Source organism: Chenopodium album, chromosome 3 (assembly GCF_948465745.1).
Source record: "Chenopodium album chromosome 3, dcCheAlbu1.1, whole genome shotgun sequence".
In the NCBI taxonomy this organism is placed as follows: Eukaryota; Viridiplantae; Streptophyta; class Magnoliopsida; order Caryophyllales; family Amaranthaceae; genus Chenopodium; species Chenopodium album.
Genome location: NC_137836.1, coordinates 68663625 through 68673201, shown reverse-complemented (window position 1 = coordinate 68673201; position 9577 = coordinate 68663625). Strand labels below are relative to the sequence as shown.

At 38.0% G+C, this 9577-nt stretch overlaps 1 long non-coding RNA gene across 1 annotated transcript; it reads right to left on the bottom strand.

The window, feature by feature from the left end:
* Positions 1–434: 434 nt before the first annotated feature.
* On the bottom strand, positions 435–2534 carry LOC145615248 (uncharacterized). Its single transcript, XR_014107251.1, has 4 exons — positions 2499–2534; positions 2356–2413; positions 2159–2257; positions 435–530 (listed from the first exon to the last, which is right to left on the bottom strand). It is a non-coding gene; the product is annotated as an uncharacterized LOC145615248 (long non-coding RNA).
* Positions 2535–9577: the final 7043 nt, after the last annotated feature.

Below are 9577 nucleotides of genomic sequence, written 5' to 3'. Positions count from 1 at the left end.
AATCGGTGGCAAAAGTCCTCATGGCCACCGGTTAACCGGTGGTAATAATAATTATGGCCACCGGTTAACCGGTGGCAATAATAATGGCGCGGTTTTTTTTTTTGGAGGGGAAGGCTGACTATTGCCACCGGTTTGAACCGGTAAACCGGTGGCAATAATATAATTTTTTTTTTCCCTGCAATTATTCTTGCAACTGATCCTGCTATAATATTCTGCCATATTATTGCTATAAATTCTGCCATAATATAATTATTATTAATAATCATAACAAGAATTAAAAATATATATTTAGACTTTTATAATTAAAAACCAAATGCAATACAACAAATTAAATAAAGTGTGATATACACATAAATACAAACAATACTAATAACTAGTCAATATTGTAGTATAAAAGTTAATAATTAACAAAGTATAAATTCAAAATGATGTCACATTTACAAATTGAAGGTGATGAAAGATGCCAACATGTCTCGAACTTCATTAAGCTCCTTGCTTGTTAACGGATATCCCTTTTGCACCTTGCAAAACTTGGAATATATATATAAATTATGTTAGAATAAATTAAATTAATTAGTTAAGTTAAACATGTGAGTAATAAATATGTAAAAAATTAAATACTTGGGTCAAAACGGTCAAAAAGAAGGCCTAAAAGACTTCTACTTGCCCATTTTCTACATTTTTAAAAATATGACCAAGTTCATTCTCATAACATGTCAATTATACTTAGTTATAGGTGGCTAAACCTTGAAATCACAGAAAAAGAGCATTTTACTAAGTTTAAGGTCGCATTTTCATCCAAAATAGCCTAAATAAGGCCTAAACGACTTCTACTTGCCCATTATCTACATTTTTAAACAAATGACCAAGTTCTTTATCATAACATGTCAATTATACTTAGTTATAGGTGGCTAAGCCTTGAAATCACAGAAAAAGAGCATTTTACTAAGTTTAAGGTTGCATTTTCATCCAAAATAGCCTAAATAAGGTCTAAATGACTTCTACTTGACCAATTTCTACATTTTTAAACAAATGACCAAGTTCTTTCTCATAACATGTCAATTATACTTAGTTATAGGTTGCTAAGCCTTGAAATCACAGAAAAGAGCATTTTACTAAGTTTAAGGTCGCATTTTCATCAAAAATAGCTTAAATAAGGCCTATTTGACTTCTAGTTGCCCATTTTCTACATTTTTAAACAAATGACCAAGTTCTTTCTCATAACATGTCAATTATACTTATTTATAGGAGGCTAAGCCTTGAAATCACAGAAAAAGGGCATTTTACTAAGTTTAAGGTCGCATTTTCATCCAAAATAGCCTAAATAAGGCCTAAATGACTTCTACTTGCCCATTTTCTACATTTTTAAACAAATGACCAAGTTCTTTCTCATAACATGTCAATTATACTTAGTTATAGGTGGCTAAGCCTTGAAATTACAGAAAAAGAGCATTTTACTAAGTTTAAGGTCGCATTTTCATCCAAAATAGCCTAAATAAGGCCTAAATGACTTCTACTTGCCCATTTTCTACATTTTTAAACAAATGACCAAGTTATTTCTCATAACATGTCAATTATACTTAGTTATAGGTGGATAAGCCTTGAAATCACAGAAAAGGGCATTTTACTAAGTTTAAGGTCGCATTTTCATCCAAAATAGCCTAAATAAGGCCTAAATGACTTCTACTTGCCCATTTTCTACATTTTTAAACAAATGACCAAGTTATTTCTCATAACATGTCAATAATACTTAGTTATAGGTGGCTAAGCCTTGAAATCACAGAAAAAGGGCATTTTACTAAGTTTAAGGTCGCATTTTCATCCAAAATAGCCTAAATAAGGCCTAAAGGACTTCTACTCGCCCATTTTCTACATTTTTAAACAAATGACCAAGTTATTTCTCATAACATGTCAATTATACTTAGTTATAGGTGGCTAAGCCTTGAAATCACAGAAAAAGGGCATTTTACTAAGTTTAAGGTCGCATTTTCATCCAAAATAGCCTAAATAAGGCCTAAATGACTTCTACTTGCCCATTTTCTACATTTTTAAACAAATGACCAAGTTATTTCTCATAACATGTCAATTATACTTATTTATAGGTGGCTAAGCCTTGAAATCACAGAAAAAGAGCATTTTACTAAGTTTAAGGTCGTACCTCATCAAGATGTATGGTGTTGGTACAATGAGTCGCTATGTCAAGCATGAATCTCATCACGTATAATCCACAATCAACTCCATTATCTTGTTGTGGGCACTAGCATAGGAAAAAATCAAATGAATCAAACGTTACATAAAACCCATAATTGTTTTAGCAATGTTTATTAAGATAATCACAATATGATGTGGCATTACCATAGGTGATTTCCATGTAGGACCCCGTGGAGCACGACCATGTATCTTCTTCATAATACTATAGGAAAGTAAATTCAAATTTGATTAGTTTGACTACTAAATGAGTTAGGTGAAGATAATCAACACTAGGTAGCTATATTTACTTTTGTAGTACAGACATCACGAGGTACTTCTTTGTTGATCGAGTTGAATCAAGGTGAAAGATTGTGTTATTAGCAGGACAAATCACCATGAGGAACCAATGAAACCTACATAAATTCACAATACACAAACAAATCAATAATTAGGGTACAAAAAATAATTCAAATGTAGAAATAATTGAATTACACATGGTTAAAAAGACTCCTCATAACATGGGGCGAATATGAACTTGTCTCCCGCACGCATTGATTCCCTAATACTATGATTAACATAATATATCACCTCGGGGGAGTTGTGTAAGATTCTAGTCTCGGATGTCTGTTCGGGGCATAACCACCCAACTTTACAAGGGGAATCAGTGTCACTTAAGTGCTCCCGTAGTGCTCTACGTGCATGTACAATGAAAAATTAATTGACATATATATGAAGGATAAACAACACTAATATGAATAACATAATTAATTTAAGTGGCATGTGCCCGTACCTCATGAATATTTGAATGAGAGAAATGTTAAGCATTGAACCTCTTAAAAATTCCTTCACATCTTGTTTGTTTAACCATGCACTTGCATCCTCATCATAATGGAACATTGCCTTAGGAAGTGCAATTTCACTGGGATCGTCACTAGGCAAATGACTAAAACGATTGTGTAGAAAAGTTAAATCCTTAGTGAGCGATTGAAGGACATTGTCTCCAACAAGTGGAGTAGGTTGCATGGCTGAACCTTTCGAAGAATTCTTTTTCGACACTTGTTCACTCTTCGACCCTTGTTCACTCATCTTCTTTGTAGGTTGATCAACGCTTTTAGGCTTCTCCACCTTCCTTCTCTTTGATGGTTGACTTTTTTTTGAAATCTAATCAAAACAAAGATAATTAGAGTTCAAAAATTTTTGGCCGGGGTTTAAGCTAATAAGTACGCATGCAGATTTGTTATTTTGCACAACATCAAAATAAATATTACCTCGTTGATCAACCTCACCCAAGCACGTGGCCATTGCACATAGCTACCCTTTGATTCCCAAAGAAGAGTAATCCCATCATCCACTATAGGCACCGGTAGTGGGATGTTTTCAAACCCATCAATGTAAGAATTGATCCCGATCGAGTAATGTTGTGGCCTAAGCGATTGGAAATGGACCGTATCACCAGTCGTCGCTTGTGCACTACCATACGCCACCAACTGCAACTCTCCTCCATTTGATAGCCCCGGGGCTAGAAGTGTACACTCGGTCTCTACCTACACCAGTAACGAAATTCACTTGTAAAAACTGAAATTATCAAAAAGGGTCTTTTCCTACACAATTGATCATATAACGAAATTCACTATGTTAAAACCAAACACGCTCCCTCGAATCCTAAATTCACCTCTAAATCTGGAAATTCATGGGGTGTTGGATTATCAACCTCCCTCGAGTCCGCATGTGTGGGAGTAACAAACTGCAATAATTAATCAATAATGCCACATTAGATCTCACGTAACTCACTAGCTAGGCCAAAACTAATAGATAGAAAACTACCTCATGTATCTCCTCTTCTCCATGTCTCTCATCTTCTCCTTGTCCTTTAAGGTGACTACTGGAGTCGACCGGTGTAGCCGAGGGGAACGGCAAGGGTAAGTTCATTTGATTCGCCCAAGCATTGAATTCACCTATTAACTCATTGCGAACTTGTTCCTTGATGGATGCCACCTTGGCATCCAATTCTTCCGGTGAGTTAACACTTCCTCGAGATCTTCCCATTTTTGTGTATTCTTAACCCATCACCTTCTCCCATCCTAGCAACGTCCCTCCCATACCTACTACCCGGCCTGGATGGTAGGGCTTTCCCAAAGCCAAGGTGAAGGGGTCTTTCTCTATAGTCGGGACCAGCTTGCCTTCAACAACTTCTGTAGTGTACTCAAGCCGTAGCATAAGAAAAAATGTTAACATGAATACATATAATGTTTTTGTATGGTAAAGTTATGCTAAAGTTTCAAATAGCTTACAAGTTTATCCGCCACTTTTTTTTTTCCGGTTCCTTGATGACCCATTTTTCGGTGTCCTTATCAAAGGAATGTAGAGAACAAATGAAATCTCCAGCACGACTAACCAACGTAGTGATCGTGGAGTTGGAGGGTTCTTCGGATGACCCTTGACTCAAAGTGGGGTATATACCCTCCTTCTTCCAAGTTTGCCTCCATTCACCAAATGTCTTGGCCCCCGTACGATGGCGGTACTCCTTCTTCAATGAATTTGCCTTGTTTTGCTCTCGAATTTCCTACATAAATAGTAATGTTAGCATCATTACTGCAAAAAGAGTCAATATATTATACAATTCTCATTAGATTTAGTAGTTCTTACAATTGCTTTGGGTCGAGATTTTTGAATAACAAAGTCTTTCCACTCGTCCTCCGTCACGCTTGGCCATTTTTTCCACGGTGGGTCTTGTTCCTCAACATCTTCCTCATTTCCACCTTCACCATCATTTCCATCCCTTGGAAGATTTCTTCTTGTGTTTCTTTTTCTTATAGATCCATCCACTGGTCAAGTGGGTCTTGAAGCCTCTGAATCTCTCCGCTAGTAAAGAATCAAACACCCTTCTCTTCTGGGGATCATTAGGAATACTAAACAGCTTCTGCAATCACAAATACAAGAAATTATTATTTTCCATTTACAAACAAACATTAGGTGAAATTATTTGTAATACATGTAAATGTGCATTTGAACAAAACACTTGCCCTGGTATCATCCCAAAATGTTTGAATCAAGCCTGGAGGTACTTGCTTCCAAGAAAGTGTAATGGGGATTTTGCGCGAACATATGCCAACTTGGTTTGCATATTTCCGAATCCATTGGCCAGTAGGTCGGCCTCTTTTGTCATACTCCAACACCATGGGACCGGTTGGCTTCTTAAAACTTGTTGTCGGACCCCTACCCTTTCTCTTAGCTGGTGCCTTTACCCCCACTCCACCACCTGTGTTCAATTGCTCCTGTCCTTGGCTTTGAGTTTGAGGAGTAGTGTTCTCACCAACAATCTCAACAATTGTAGAATCAATAAGAGGCGCACGTTCAGCTGAAATTTCAAATTCATCAAGCCTGCGCTCAAAAGCATCTTGTTCCTGATCTTCTGGCTCACCCAAATCAGTCTCCTTGTTGATATCATATGGCTCGTCCTTGTCCTCATCCTCATCCTCATAGCCATCATCATCATCCTCCAAATCCTCTACTAGTGGGTCATAATTGTCCTCCATGAGTTATAAACACCTGTCATTACAAACATAACACGATATTAGGTCCATAAGAGATAAAAATGTTGACATATAGGTCATAATACATGTTAGTATATAAAATATTAAATTCTATCATTTTTGATGCATTTTGACGTAACTTGTTATTTTCTAGTACCGTTAACACTAAAAAAATTAAATTCTATCATAATATGTCAATTTTGAGATATACTTCATTCATTAACAAGAATTTGTGAAAATTTAGCAACTAAGATGACAATATCATACATTTTCCCTCAAACTATTCATAAAATTACCTAACTTCTGATTAATATTAATAATACTTTTAATTGTTTACAATTTCAAATTAAATGTTATAGTACCTCATTCTAATATTCCTTCGTTGTGGTCTGACCGCATATAACATGTCTGGTCGTCTATGTCATTTGATGCAATAGGTCTAGGAACAGTGAAAGGTGCTGAATCATCAAATGCATCGTATTCTTCCTCATCTTCAACATCTCCAATGCCTAGGATTCTTCTTTTCCCAGCTAGCACAATGGACCATTTTGAATCGACTGGGTCAGTTACATAAAACACTTGCTTAGCTTGAGAAGCTAGGATGAACGGTTCCGCACTATAATTCAAGTGCCCAAGATCTACAAGAGTAAAGTCATCATACTTGACATTACGCCTGATATTATCAACCCACTTACATTTGAATAGAGCAACCGTGAAGTTACAATAATCAAGCTCCCATATTTCTTGAATTCGACCGTAGTATGACAATTTTGCATCGACAGGTGATTTATCCTTAGCACTTGCAAACTCCTTTGACGATGCCACAAGCGTTACTCCACTGTTTTGGGTCGACGTAGATTTCAAATACCGACCCTCTGTCCAAAAAGTGTACCCATTGATGTCATATCCCTCAAATGAGCGAACATCATCCCTAGGACCATAAGCAAGCCACCTTACTGTATCGGTGACACTATCATCCAAGCGACTCATCACTCGTTGACTAAACCAACTCACAAACCTCTTATTATGCAACTGCATTAGTGCCCTTTCACCTTTCGATGGAAATTCATCACGCAAACTAGCCATGTGCTCATCTAAATATGGGTGAACATCAGCAATATGGTGCAACACATAAAGGTGTGCTTGTAAGAACTGATCTCGATCCGGTGACATTCGTTTCGACCCAATTGTGCCATGACCATCCAGTCTCCCTTCATGTCGAGAAGCAGGAAGACCAATAGGTTCAGCAACGGCTAAATAGTCGGCCACAAAATTACCAATCTCCTCACTCACGGTCCCTTGAATCATGCTTCCTTCCGGATGAGCCGGATTCCTTACTTTATCTTGCAATGTGCCCATGTGTCTTTCAAAAGGATAGCACCACCTCAAGAAAACTGGACCACACAACTTAATCTCATGCACCAAATGAAGAATGAGATGCACCATTATGTCAAAAAATGAGGGTGAGAAATACATCTCAAATTAGCACAAAGTCACAACCACATCCGTTTGCAAAGCATCAAGTGTACAAGGATCAAGCACTTTGCTGCATATTGTATTGAAAAACGAACATAGGCTTGTAATAGCTTCCCTCACGTGCTTCGGTAAAATACCACGTATTGCAATTGGTAGAAATACTTGCATCAACATGTGACAATCATGGGATTTCATACTTGTCAGCTTCAGTTCTCCACTTAAGGATACAAATCTTTTCATGTTAGATGCGTACCCAGATGGAACCTTAATGCCGTAAAGACATGCACAAAACATCCGCTTTTCTACCCTTGACAATGTGTAGCAAGCCGGTGGTAAATACTTCTTCTCAACCTTGCCTTTACCCTCATCTCTACTCTTTGAAGCATCCGCGGCCTTTCCCTTTCCCTTTCCCTTTCCCTTTCCCTTTCCCTTTCCCTTTCTCTTGCTCTTCCCCTTTCCTTTTTTCGAAACATTTACAGTTTCTTGTTCCGGTTCCTTTCCCTTTATGTCCTTCCCCTTTGTAACCTTGTCTTGAGGCCACTATTCCGGACGAATCCCGATCTCTTCCAAATCTAACCGTACACCCTTTCCATCCTTTGTTTTGCCTGAAATATTAAAAAGTGTTCCCACAAGAGCATCACACACATTCTTCTCTATATGCATCACATCTAGACAGTGCCTAACATCATGTTCTTTCCAGTACGGAAGCTAGCACAAAATTGATTCTTTTTTTAAAAGAGCTGTTGAGACCGGAGCTTTTTCAGATTTTCCAAACACTGTTCGTATACCCTTAACTCGAGCATAAACCTCAACACCGGTCAATGGCCTAGGCGCAGTCTCCTCTTCCACTGTCCCATCGAAAGCCTTTTTTTGCCTACGGTACGGGTGATCACGCCTAAGGAACCTTCGAGTCCTTATATACACATCTTTGTGAGAATTCTTGAGGTATATGCTTTATGTTTCATCAATACATATGGGGCATTCTTTTTTCCCTTTAACCTTGTACCCACACAGGTTGCCATATGCAGGGAAGTCATTCATGGTCTACATAAGGGCTGCACGCAATGTGAACACCTCATTCTTATGAGCATCAAAACAAGAAACCCCTTCGTCCCACATCTTTCTCAAATCGTCAATTAGTGGCGCAAGGTAAACATCTATGTCATTTTCAGGTTTCCTAGGCCCCGTTATTAGCAATGAAAGCATTATATACTTCCGTTTCATACATAACCAAGGAGGCAAATTGTAGATCACTAAAAGAACCGGCCAAGTGCTGTGTTGGGTACTAAGAGTGCCAAATGGATTCATCTCGTCTGTGCACAACCCAAGTCTTAAATTTCTGACTTCATTACCAAACTCCAGAAACTTCAAATCAATGTTCTTCCATTGCGGGGAGTCAGCCGGATGCTTCAGCATTCTGTTTTTCTTCCTTCCCTCGGCATGCCACCTCAAGTTTTTAGCGTCTTTTGGTGTTGAGAATAGACGCTTAAACCTTGGAATAATAGGAAGATACCACAACACCTTAGCAGGAGGTCCCTTCGTACCAGGATTGCAACTCATGCGCTTGTAACGCGATTGCTTGCATAGTGGACACTCCTCCAATTGTTCATTCTCATTACGATACAAAATACAATAATTAGGTTAGTCATGTATCTTCTTATACTCTAAACCAAATGGACACATAAGCTTCTTTGCATAATAGTAAGACGTAGGAATTTCATTCCCATCAGGCAACATCTCACTTAATGCGGTCAACAAAGAAGTAAAACTAACGTCCGTCCACCCATGCTTCGACTTAATGTTAAAAAGTGTTAGCACGACAGAAAGTTTGGAGTATTTTTTGCACCCAGGGTACAAAGGCTTTTTGGAAGCCTCCGATAGTAATTCAAACACATCACCTTCGACATTATGCAACATCTCATCCACGTCATTATCCTCGACCTCATCCACTGGATGATCCTCAGCTCCATCCTCACCACTATCAATAACATATTCATCATTCTCCCATTCCTCGTCCACATGAATCTCATTGCTTTTATCATGCACATCATTCCCATCAAGATCCTCACTATACTCTCCACTTTCACCATGCCAAATCCACACATGGTATTTAAGTCTAAACCCACGACAAAGTACATGATCTCTAATGATTTCAACACTATTGACCACCTTCACATTATTACAATAAACACAAGGACAGTATAGGACTTCCTCACCAATTTTGCGCTGATAAGATAAAGCCGTCTCGCAAAATTCTTGAACCCCATTCCAAAAATCCATTGTATCACGTCTACCATACATCCAACCACGATCCTTTCCCATTTAGTAAAGTGTCTCTAAACATATATAGCAACATATTATCAATAATGTACAATTGC